Source organism: Dasypus novemcinctus, chromosome 10, assembly GCF_030445035.2.
Source record: "Dasypus novemcinctus isolate mDasNov1 chromosome 10, mDasNov1.1.hap2, whole genome shotgun sequence".
NCBI lineage: Eukaryota > Metazoa > Chordata > Mammalia > Cingulata > Dasypodidae > Dasypus > Dasypus novemcinctus.
The window spans coordinates 112,713,255-112,725,787 of record NC_080682.1 but is presented as its reverse complement, the minus strand read 5'-3'; the positions used below and the strand labels follow the sequence as shown (position 1 = coordinate 112,725,787).

The 12,533-nt window shown below is 55.1% G+C and overlaps 1 protein-coding gene across 7 annotated transcripts in view; it reads left to right on the top strand.

The window, feature by feature from the left end:
• Positions 1-3,478: 3,478 nt before the first annotated feature.
• Positions 3,479-12,533, top strand: part of TENM4 (teneurin transmembrane protein 4) — an 801,291-nt gene continuing 792,236 nt past the window's right edge. For 4 of the 7 annotated variants that reach the window (XM_058306055.2, XM_058306053.2, XM_058306050.2 and 1 more), the window contains exon 1: positions 3,576-3,881. The gene's annotated coding sequence lies outside the window, so the exon portion shown is untranslated. Of the gene's footprint in view, positions 3,882-4,971; positions 5,409-12,533 lie in introns of those variants that run through there. The other 3 variants (XM_058306052.2, XM_058306051.2, XM_058306054.2) reach the window with 3 other exon arrangements.

Genomic DNA, 12,533 nt, shown 5'->3' with positions numbered 1-12,533 from the left:
CAATGAGACCTGACCCTCCCCTCTAAAACCTACACTTCCTCTTGTGTTCTCTTGACATCAGCATGACTAGTGCCACCCTCCACTCAGAATTCTCCTTACCCACCCCCACCTGGTGACCAAAATCCGTGCCATTTACATCCTCGATCTCTCAAAAATCTCTCTTCCCTGCTCCATACTCCCTGCAACTGATTTAGCTTACTTGAATGACTTACCTTTTCCTGTCCCTGGTTCTTCCCAAGCCACCTGCTCTAGTCCATTTATCCACACTGTTGTCAGATGGTCTTTTCTTTAAAAAAAAAAAAAAAAGACTTATTTTACTTATTTATCGGACCCCCCCATTGTTTTGTGTTCACTGTCTGCTTTCTGTGTCCATTTGTCGTGTGCTCTCTGTGTCTGCTCATCTTCTCTTTAGGAGACACCGAACCGAGGATCTTCCATGTGGGAAGGAGGTGCTCGGTCACCTGAGCCACCTCAGCTCCCTGATTTGTTGTATCTCTCATTGTCTTTCCTCTATGTGTCTCTTTGTTGCGTCATCTTGTTGCATCAGCTTGCTGTCTTCTCCAGGAGGCACTGGGAACTGAACCTGGGACGTCCCATGGGGTAGGTGGGAGCTCAATTGCTTGAGCCACATGCACTTCCCCAGATGGTCTTTTTAAAACACTCCAAATCATATCCCTCCTCTACTAAAAAGCCTTCAATAACTCTCCCCCTCCTCTTAGCTTCATTCAGGACCCTGTAGGTTCCAACCCTACCTACTGCTCTTGACTGCACCCTAGATACTTCCCCCCACACACACCCAACTCTGCTGCTGCAAGGAGAGCCTCTTTCTTTCATCCATGTCTTTGTACCACATCCTATTTAGAAAGCACCTCCCCTCCTTTCCTGGGAGAGCTTACTTCCTTGCTTTTACAATTGCACTTGAACACCACTTCCTACAGGAAGTCTTTACCCCCAAGGATTTGGTTGGGCATCCTTCTGTGCTCACACTGCCTTTTCCTTCACAGAATTCTCACCACACCATGCCTCTCCTCAAAGGCAGGGATCGGGCCTTGCTCATTAAAAAAAAACCACCCAAAACCTCTGAACACTTCAGTTGTGTATTTCCTAAAAACATGGATATCCTCCTAAATAACCATAGTAAGTATCAAAATTCAGGAAAGTACCATTGATACACACCATATTATTATCTAATCCACAGACATTTAAAAAATGTTGCCCATTGTCCCACTAATTCCATGATCACGTGTTGCATGACAACTAAGCTCTCCCTTTAATCTGGATCTGTCCTTGAGTCTTTGCCTTTGGTAACTTTGATAATTCTGAAGAATAAACGCCTGTTACTTTGTAGAAGAGCCTGGGGTTTGGCTTGGTCTGATGTTTCCTCATGATTAGAGTCAGGTTTTTCATCTTTGGCACGAGTGCCACAGCGGTGACATTACGTCCTCTTCAGTGCCGCACATCAGGAGGCACGTGCTGCCTTTTTGTCACATCCCTGGTGAAGTTAACTTCAGTCGCTTGATTAAGGAGGACTCTGCCAGGAGTTTCCATTCCAAAGTTACTATTTTCACCCTTGGAAATTAATCAAAAAATTGTGGGGCAGTTCTTTGAGCCTATGTAAAACATCTTGTGTCTCGTCCTACTTTCACCAACTACTTCAGCATCTGTGCCTCAGTTTCTCCTCTGTCAAATGAGGCGCTTCGACTGATCGGTGGTGTCCAACATTTTCACTCTGGGAGGACCCCTTTATTATGGGTGGCCCCTGCCATGGACTTCCCATTTGAAAGGATTTTGTCTACTAAACAAATTTCCAAAGGCGTATGTGACTTATTTTCCTATTATTCACTTGTGAGACATGTCACGGCTCTGTGAGCTGGCGAGGCAGTAAATGCCCAGAGCCTGTCACACCGCACCTGCTGCAGACTAGGTGGTCAACAAGCATTTGTTGAAGGACTGACTCTGCCCATCACAGCTTATGCCCAGTGTTTGATCTCCACAGTGAGGGCACGACGTTGATGAATGCTATCCAAAGAAAGAGGCTTGACCTTTCAGTTAGTCCCAGCGGCTTTGTCACTGGTCAGTGTTCAGTTACCCCGAAGAATTCAAAGGGAGATTGGAAAGCGACAGGAAAGCCTCCCACCTCCCCCCACCCTCATCCCTGCCTTTCCAGGACATCTCAGTAAGGAGAGGTTGAAAGGGTCCCCGGTCCTCCTTTCTTTGATGCCTCTATAATCTGCACCTGGCAACTGGCTAGGCAGTCTCCTGACCACCCCACGCTTTTCAAAATATCCTACCCTACGTTTCACTTCTATATGAAATGAGCATTCCTTCCGGAAGTACTGCTGGTCATACAGATACAACGTAACAGAAGAGCTGAGTTTTTCAAAGGGGTGGGGGTGGGGGGGGGGGGGAACGAGCATTGAGCTTTTCCTATATGCCCAGTGCTGTATTTCCAAAGCTCTTTCTTTTAATCCTCTCCATAACTGGTGAGGTAGGTGTAAATATCCCCGTTTTACAGATGAGAAAACCGAGGCGGAGTGGGGCAGTGGCGAGCCCGGCATTCACAGAGCTTCCAGGCAGCCGGCTGGCACGGGAATTCCTCCTCTCTCTCTCCAAATCCCTTGCAATTTGCGGCCCCCAAGCTGCCTGTCCCATCTTATAAAAAGGCCCTTCACTTGGTATTATGCTGGCAATCACGATCCAGGCGCAGGAGGGACAGGAAGCTCTTGGACCACGTTCCCTGCTGCTGTGTTTTACGTGGTTGTTATCACGACGCAGGGGCTGTTACCGTGGTTTGGGGGAGGTTTGCCCGAGGAAGAGGGCCTCTCAGGCTTCTCCCGTGCCTGAAGAAGGAACTTCAGTTTTCAGCTTTTAATTACCCCTGGCTGTCCTGCAGCAACCACGGCTCTGCAAAAGTGCTGGGAGTGCGTGGGGACCTCGAAGGAACCGACAGGAGGGAGGACACAGGTCCTAGAGACCAGAGAGAGGCAAAGGGGAGAGGGGAGGGGACCAGCCTGCAGCGAGACTGGAGAGGAAGAGGAGGGAGAACAAAAGGCAAGAGGAGAGGAAGTGGAGAAAAGTGCAGAACAAGGAAGGAGAAAGTTTGAGAAGGGGCTGGCGAGGAAGGTAACAGAAAAGAGGAGAGCGAGAGAGACTGAACTGAGAGCGGGGAGAATTCCAGAAAGCGAGAAAAAAAGGAGAGCAGATGGCGGAAGAAGCGGAGAGCAAGGGGGGAAGGACAGAGAGGCAGACACTGGAGAGCGCGAAGGCTGGGGTGAGCGCCGGGGCCGTGGGGTGGCGCCGGCAGAGCCCCGCCGCTCCTGAGTGGCGCCCCCCCGCGCCGCGCTGCGGCCCTGCGCCCCGCGCCCGAGCGCCGCTCCGATTGGCTCCCGCCTCCCATTCATGTAACCTGGGTGTGCGCGCGTGTGTGTGTCTGCGCATCTCTCGCGCTCGCCCTCTCCGTCTGCGTGTAGGAGAGCGAGGGTGGGGGGCGGAGGCGGGCGGGGAGGGGAGGAAGAGGAGGGGAGCTCTTAACCACACACACACACTCAGCCCCGCGCGCGCGCGCACCCCCGCCCGAGCCCCCCAGAAGCCTCGGGATTGCAGCTGTTTCATGTGGGGCGGCAGTGCTGGCGGCGACGCCGGCCGGGAGCGGCCGGGAGCGGGAGCCGGGCGTGCGCACGCGGCCGCGGGCTCGCTGGGGCTCCGCTGCCCGCGGGAGCTATTGTTGGTCTCGCCGGAGCTGAGCGCAGAGCCGGGACCTGCTCCTTCCCGGGGGCCCCGCTCAGGATCGCCGAGCCGAGGAGCCGCGCCGCCGAGAGCCCGAGGAGCCCCTGCCGCCGCTCTCCTGCCCGCGTTCCCGGAGGTGGCAGCTGGCAGCCACGGTAAGGCGGCGGGATCCGCTCTACGGAAAAGCGCCCCGGGGACCGCAGCGGCGCTCCGCCGCCTCCCTCTCCTTTCCCTGCTCGCTGCCCGGGGCAGGGTCGGGGCAGACGCTGAGGGCTCCGGGAGACGCTCGCCGGACCCCCTGGCCCGCGCCAGCCAAGGCGGGGAGGGCGGCTGGGGCGCCGGCTGCCGGCGAGGCGAGCCAGCCCGGAGCCACGAGCCTCAGCCGCCGGAGCCCGCGGGGCCCCGCAGGAAGGGCTGCGGGAGGGCGGGGAGGCGGGCGCCGGGCCCGGGACTCCGGGCGGCGGGGCGCCGGGCGGTGGCGCGCCCCGGGGTCACCGGTCTCGCCGAGGTACCCTTCCCAGCCCGGGCGCCCGCAGCCTCCCCGCAGAGCCACCCGGCTCCGGGCCGCGGCGCCCGCTGGAGGTGCCCGCGAGGCGGCGCCGGGCTCCGGGGGCTACAGCTCGCTCGGCGTGCGCGATCGCCGGCCGCCGCGGCCCCGCGCGTGCCACCGCCGGAGCCGAGGACCGCGAGACGCGACCCCAGCCCCGGGCCCTCTGCAGCCGGCCGTGCTGCCGCGGTGTAGACGTTCGCCTCGGAGTGAGTTGAGGCAGCGGCGGCCGGAGGGACTCTCCGAGGGCTCCGAGTTGTGGGACTGCTCGCACCCCGACCCTGCCCCCTCCCCCAGCCTTGGGAAATGCGCTCTGGGTCGAAATATGATCCTAGAGCTCCGCAGTCATTTTCCTCACCATTTAAAAAGGCAGTCTTTACCTGGGAGCGGACGGGAAGGTGGTGGCGCGGTGCCCGTGTGTGTGTGTGTGTGTGTGTGTGTGTGTACGCAACCGGGCAACACACCGCCAACTACTTGGGGATGGGGGAGTAGAGAGGGCGGGATTCAACTGGTGCGTCCTCCTTGGCGGAGTAGTAGGGTGGGCTTCGCCGGCTTTCCGCAGCTTCTCTTACCCTGCCCCCGCTCCAGCGAGGTTGGAAAGTACTGGAAATTCAACTGCGTGGTCTCCAACTTTGGAAACTGGCTCCCCTTTCCGGGCGAGACATTAAGGCAATTCGTGCATCCGGGTCCGTGCGGACGAACGTATTATTGCTTGGTTGGGTGCGGAGCCCGCATCAGAACCGCCCCGACCCCCCGCTCGGCCTCCAACCCCCGCCCCCCAAGCCTCAGCCCCGGCTAGAAGGTTTGTGGAGACGCAGCTTTCCGAGAGCCACCAGCGCAGCGAACGGGGAGCAGAGAGGCCACCGGGGTGCTGGCGGCCCCTGCGCGCACCCGGGGTGTTGGGCTAGCCCGCGAGATCGCCCTGCCGTGCAGAGGGCGGCGGTGGGGCCCGCTCGCGACCTGGGGCGCCAGCGAGAGAGGCGTCCACGTGCGGAGCCGCGCGGCCCGGCCCCGGGGGACGTCTGCCGAGCAGCCTCGCGGACAATTACATAAGCGGCCCCGGCGCCGGCCCGCAACGCGTGGCGAGCGCCCGGTTGGCGAAAGACAGGCCCGAAAGTTTGCGGGTTTGGGCAACGTAAGTACCGGGACGCTCCCGCTCCGGGGCCGAGGGCGGGGAGACGCCTCGCGCCACGGCGCCCACTTGTGCGATGGGCGCTGGGCGCTGAAACGTTGCCGTCCCCGAAGAACCGGTGCCCTAGGCAGCGGCTGGGCGGGGGATCCGGATTTATCGGAGAGGAGGAGCCGGTCGGAGCTCGGGATTCATGGGGTCTTAAGAGCCCCGCGACGCCGTTTTCTGACTTTGTGGCCTGGGAGAAGCCCCTCTTCTCTGCCTCTCTCGCCCCTTCACCCACCCCTCGGCGGCGTCTTTCACACCCAGTGCCCTTCACGTGCTTAGAAAGCTGTCTGCGACGCCTGCTCAGGCGGCCCCGCCACCCAGGCCCACCCTTTTATGGGGCGGGGAGAGGAGGCAGAGCGCCGGCCTCCGCCTTGGGCGGCCACTGGGATCTAATCCTGCTTTCCTGGGCAGCCCGGTGCTGCTGGGGACGGGGTGGGGATGGGTGCCGGGCATGGCCCCGTCCCCTCGCTTCTTCCTGCGCCGACAGCAGTTGGCTTCTGTGGCGTTGCTGTCTCGTCTCGCTGCCTCCCTTGGCCGCCGCAGCCTGTGGCGCGACGCTGGGCTTGGGTAGAGAAGCCACAGTGGTCGAGTGTTTCTAAATCTTGTTTTTCGCCTGTAGAGGGATAAAGCGCCCCAGACCTGTCAGTGCCGTGCGGAACGCTCCAGTCCGGGGGCGCAGGGGCCAGGACCGCTCCCCACCGCCGCAGGTGGCGCGGTGGGTGGGTGGGGAGTGTTTGGGTTTGGCCACATCCCAGAGTCCCGACTTGCCGAACCCCCTCCGGGTGGAAGCCGGGGTCTGCCTGCGTGGTGAAGCAAACCCTCCCTGGCGCAGACCCGAGCGGCCGTGCGGGTTTCCTGCCGCCGCCGTGATCCTCAACAATGCGATGGCAGCGCCAGTGCGCGGCGGGGAGCAGCCCGGGGAGCCGGGCGCGCCGCGACCTTGCCGGGGGCGCCTCGAGCCCCTCCGCCAGGGCCTCCAGCTCCGCCGCAGGGGTCGGGGGAGGAGGCGGGCGCCGGGGGAGTGCGGGCGGGGCGGGGTCGCGCCTCGGGCAGGGCGGGCGGCGGGTCGTGACCCGGCGGCTCCGAGGAGGGGCCTGCGCCTCGCTGCAACCTGTTCCCGGGCGCGGAGGGTCGCGCGTCCCCGCTCCGGCGGCCAGACGCCGCCCTCTCCCCGCGCCGGCTCCCGGGCTCCCGGAGTCGGCCTGGCAGTCCTCGCCGCCTTCCACGTGGGCCGCGGGCCCCGCGCGCGCTCAGTCGACGCCTGCGGGGTGTCCGGGCCGTGGGCACCAACGGGACGCAGCCGCGGCGGGAGCAGGGCCGGGCAGCCGGGTGGGCGGGGCCTCGGGCGGGACACCTGGCGGGACCGCCGCGCCCCCGCCCCACCTAGCGCCTAGCACCGCCGCCGCCCCGCTCCCGCCCCGCGCCCCGCGCCCGCCCCCGCCCCGCGCGCCCGCACGCGGTCCCCCCTGCCCCGCCCCGCCACGCCGGGTGCGAGCCTGAGCATCTTGTCGCCCGCCTTTGGCCCAGGGGCTTTCCTCGCCCAAGTTTGGAGAGTTTTTTTCACAGGTGGCTGCGGTGGGAGCAAGTTTTCGGCGTGGGTATGTGTGATTTAGGGAGGGGAGATTTCGGCCCGGAAGTGGCGCAAAAACGGGATTCCCCTCTTCGGAGGAGTTGTAAGAATTCTCCAACTTGGACTGTGGGAGCTGATTTCTTAGGGGTGACTGTCCCCTCCCAGGGGTGCCATGCGAGCAGTAGGTCCTGGTGACGAGGGAATTGCATGTCCCTGGATTCTTGAAGGCAGGACACGGGCGTTGGCTTGGTTTTAGGGCGCTGCTTCGGGCAAGGCTTTCTTCCCAGCATGCGCCTTTGAGGGTGCGGGCAGGAGGACTCGCCGTCTTTGGAGGAGGGAAGGTGTCCCGCATGGAAACCTGCTAGAGAGGTTTCTGGGATTCTTGGTGCTGGCATCCTCTTCTCAGCAAGGCCCCACTTTGTGGGAGAGAGTGCAGCGGGGCCAGTAAAACTCCTGCACTGGAGGACGGGGCAGAAGGGTGGGCCTCGGCCCCTGTGCTGCTCGGCCTCAAGAGCCATCAGGAGACAGTTGACAGCAAATGGAAAGGTCTGGAATATGAAGTCGTGGACTCTCCTCCCAGCGCGTGTTCCTGCAGAAGCCTGGGTGTTGGAGTTTGAGTTTCCAAGGAATCTTCTTCCCAGAATACCTGACTCTGTGTGGTACAAGCACCTTTCTTGGTTTTGTGGCAGTAAATTGAGTGGATGTGATTTCATCCCCTTAGCTTGTTGGGTTGGAATCAGAGCTGTGCTGGGCTTAGGCGCGTTCCCTTTGCAGCCTCAGTTCCCTCACCTGTCAAAGGGGATGGCATTGTCTAGTTTACATATTTTCTAAGGATAATGTCCATAAAACCTCAGGCACTCGTGCGGGCTCTGGCATTAGTTTGGGCAGGGAAACCAAGAGCCCAAAAAGAACCAGCAACGTGGCATCCAAAGTCTATTTAAAACCAGCTGAAATGCTTGGAACAAAAATATCTTTCTTTTCTTAGAAAAGTCATTTCCAGTTTTGTTAGCATTTCTGCTTGGTTGGTCCCTTTTTCTGACAGAATTACATCCTCGTACAGATTGGCTTGTTGCATAACCTGACATGTCCAGATCTAAAGTTAGGAATAGCAAGGAAGGTGGTTAGGAATTTAAAGATTGTTGTTCAACACAGTCAAGGGGTAAATTCCAGATGCCAACCCACATTCTTTAACTGTGGTAGAGGTTGGAGGAAGATGAGATTGGATAACCACAGAGCAGTGCAAATTCTTACTTGGTTACTGAGTTCCCTTTCTAACAAACAGCTATTCTGCCCCGGCCCCAAGCTTTCTGTAGATCCCATCCCATTACATTCTCCCACATCCATAAATCTAAAAACTGAAACCGTGGAACAATGGGATTTAAATCACCTCCTTGCAGACTTGATTACAGGAGCCTAGCAGGGTAAGTCAATGTCAATTTCAGATTTAAGGGGGTAGATTCTTACCTGCCTTCTTACATGGTCTGTCAGCCTGGCTTATTATAACTGAAAGCTGATTTCCTCTGTCTTTGCTTTGCCATGGCACACTGCTCTGGGAGCTGCTTTGAACAGAACATTTACCCATTCCTAGGGAACCAAGCAAACGTGGATCTCTGAATTTACAGTTTTCCATCAGGAAACTTCTAATTAAAGGGGTTAAATATATATGCTTATGTATATATGTTCTCTGTGGGTTATGTATTTATACTTTTTAAACTGATTTTTCCAAGTTTTATTATCTTTATTCTCATTAGCAAAACAATACATGGCCACTGTAGCAAATTTAGACAATGTAGTGAAAAGCAAAAAAAATAAGATTCACCCGACCACGTATTGGGTTGTACCTTGTGACTTTGCTTTATTAATGCCAAGTGAGATCATAGTTATGTTTTGAATCTTATCTTTATTTAATGATAAAGCATGTGAATTTTTCCATGTTTTAACTTTTCTGCTCACTATGGCAGCATTTTTAATGGCCACATGGTACCCTGTTTCCATATGGTATACTTTAACCAGTTCTCATTTTTGAAAAACTTACTGTTTATTCCAGTTATCACCACCACCACCATCATCATCATCATCATCATCATAACAGTTGTTGTGCCATCCTTATACATACTGTGCAATTTTAATATTTCCTTAAGATAGATTCCTAGAAAGTAGAATTGTAGGGTTGCAGGCATATAGCATGCTAAGGTTTCTGTCACACATTAAAAGCACTAGGGTACATTGTAATTTCTACTTCATCTTTTAAACCAGAATATGGCTTTAGCTTGCAAAACTTTATAGGATTGGGAGCTGAGGTGGCAAAGAGAGGTAAGGGTGACAGTCAAACCTCAGGCATGGGATTTGCATAACTTGGAGCCCTTCTGCTGAGCTGATAGGCAAATCCTTTTCCAAGAACATTTTTTTCTTCCCTAGCTGTCTTCGAATCCTCCCTTTCCCCAGTGCTTCAGCCAGCAGTGGAGCTGAAATATGTAAATATGTTCCCGGGCATTGCGGGTGGGGTTCGCTTCACGGGAATGACAAACAGTTCCGGGGAGAAGTGCGTGCCTCTTCCACAGTTGGCTGAGGTGGTGGATTCCCCACATTGTCTCTTGGTTTGCTGGCCAAGGAGATTGCACAAAGGAAAGAGTTGACACTCTACCATGCAGAAAGCGGATCCCACCTGCTGCATGGCACTGTACTGGGAACATCAACCCACAGAATGTCTTCAGTGTCCCTGGACACAGTAAATCAATCCATCCCATGCCTACTTGTTTCCACAGTGGAAGTTGTTGAGCCCCTCGCTCCGTCCCTGCATGGTCCAGTTCAATCAGAGGGTGAATTTGTCAGTCTCTCTCCTCTACTTTCGGGGACCCCAAAAAGCCGTGCTCCCTGTGGTTGGATGACTTGTGTGATTCTGATGACAAACTCCCCCCTCCCCCATTTCCAAGGTGTCCCCTGGCTGAGGAGGAGCTGTGAGGAGTTCTCTGGATGGGGCGGAGGGGTCATCTAGGGTTGTTGGGCGGTCGGTCGGTCACCCCAGGACGAAACCGGCTCTGCGGGTCCCGGGTCCTGAATTCAGCCTGGAGTCGAGGTGCTGCCTTTGATACTTACACCACTCCGGTTTCACTGGGGAAGGGGAGGGAATGCTTTTGTCCTTTGTCCCGTTCTGACCATCACATCGCTGCTTTTGTTTCATTTGGAAAACCGAAAGGAAACAGGACGTGAATGGAGCAGGGTCCCCTCCCCTGGAGCCTGCTCCTGCTCTGTGGGAGAGTCGTGCTGCTAGAGCCCCTGTCTGCGGTGGAGAAGGGTGTCAGATACAATCGACGACTCGTTAAATCCTCAGGAACATTGTTTTTTAAGAGTGTTTTTCTCCTAAAAGGTCATTTTTCTTGCTGTGGGGTTAACTGTTGATTTCGAAAAGTCAGTCTTAAGCCCCTCGAAAGTCCAGAAAAGGGGTTGCCCTTGATACATGTAGGGCTTTGGGAAAAAATACTTGCCCATTTTTGGCATCAGGTTCCCTCTCTATCAGAGAGAGCTGGGAGAGGAGAGTGGATTCAATGTTTGTAAGCTAGTCCTTCTCAAATAGTCACAACACACGCACAGATCACCCGGGGGTCTTGCAAAAATGCGGATTCTGATTCAGTAGATCTGGGCTAGAGCCTCAGATCCTGCCCTGCTCCCCAGCGCTCAGGCGTTGGCCTGCTGCTGGCTCCTGGTGCCTGCTTGGAGTGGCACGGTGTCAAGCCCCGTCCTGCTATGGCATTATTTCGGAAAGTCATAATCATGACCACAGGACATCAGCGGGAGCTGCCTTGTTTTGGTAGAGCTGCGCAATTTAAAGCACAGATGTCAAGGCCTGTGTCCATTCTTTCCCTTTGGAGGCGGAGACCTGGCATCGTCCCTTCCGCAGGTAGCCTGGGCATGCTCCTGTCCCGCGGGGGTCGAGGCGGAGGAAGAATGGGCTGAGACTAGAACAGAGAGGTACCCAGTGCCTTCGCTGTGGCAGACTGCATTTGTTCGCTACTCCCCGCCTCTTTACCAGGTCACCGCTCTTCTTCCCATGGCCCAGACGAGGAAACTGACTCTCGGGAAGGCAAAGACTTTTGCCCAGGGGCACACAGTTAGGGCTGGCATTTGACCATCTGGCTGCCCAGCCCTTGCTCTTACCAGAATTACAACTTTGTAACTTTCTAGAGTGCTGTGTAATTAAAACTGAGTGCTTCGTAAAGTGTTTTTCTTCAGAGGTCCTTTTACTGGGCCTGCTTCGAGAGTGGATCAAGACATTTAAAAATTTGCATCATTATCATGCGAGCAATTAAAGTGCTTAAGAGCTTAAAAGCAATTTGTTCAAGTTGGTTAAATACCCGCCCTCCCCAATCTTGTTTATGTTATTAATTTACTCATCAAACTGTGACACTAAAGCCATTGCGAAGGTAAATTTCAGTTATCGTCTGATTGGTGGAACTTTCAAATGAAAGGAGTTTGCATTGATGAGGTCCACAGGACAGGATGTAGCCAGAGAAACCAGCTTTTTACTAAATAAACCCAGCCCTGCTTTGGCCTCTGGATGAGAACTGGTCCTTTTAACGTTTTATTAACGTGCAATTATGCTGAGAACCAGCCAGCAATGCAGTTCTTTGCAAACATTAATTAGCTGATCCACGTATCACCCCCACAAGGCAGATAAATAGCGTTAACCCTGCCTCCAAGAGAACAAATGGACACAAGATGGGAAGAGGCAAACTTCTGCCTCTGCAAGAAGTCAGGTAGAGGTAGGTGGGACTAGGAGATTATTTTAATTCAGCCTTTAACAAACATTTATTGGGTGGTGTGCTAGATATTATAAAGTTTTGCTGTGTAATATATAGCCAGTAGTCACACTATAAATCAAATTTAATTAAAATTAAGTGGGGGAGTGGGTGTAGCTCAGTGGTTTGAGCACCCGTTTCCCATGTACAAGGTCCTGGGTTCAATCCCCAGTACCTCCTAAAAATTTTGAAAAATTAAATAAAATGAATAATTAAATTCCTCAGCTGCACTCAGAGCCGCATTTCAAGTGTTCAGTAGCCATATGGCTACTGTTTTGGACAACTCAGTGAACATTTCCATCAGCACAGAAAGCTCTATTGGCTTGCTCTAGAAGCTAGAGATAATCAGAGACGAATACAAAGATCCTTGTCCTCCTGGAGCTCTCATGTAAAAGCCCCTAAAACAATGACTGGCACGTGGCAACTACCATCTAACCCACACTGGGCGAAGTGCTGTGGTGTCATGGTTATGCAGTAGGTACCCAACTCTTGGAGCTAAGTGACTTGAGTTCAGATCCCAGTTCTGCCCCATTCCAGTTGTGTGACTTGATGCAGGTTATTTAAACATGCTGTGCGTCTTTGCAGGTTCATGCTACTGTTTTTCCCTTCCCTTATTAGCCAAGATTATTTTTAAAATGATGTTGGATCCTGGAGAAGGTGTTAGGAGACAGGTGCTCTCCTTTACTGCTGGAGAAAATGCAAATTAATGCACCCTTT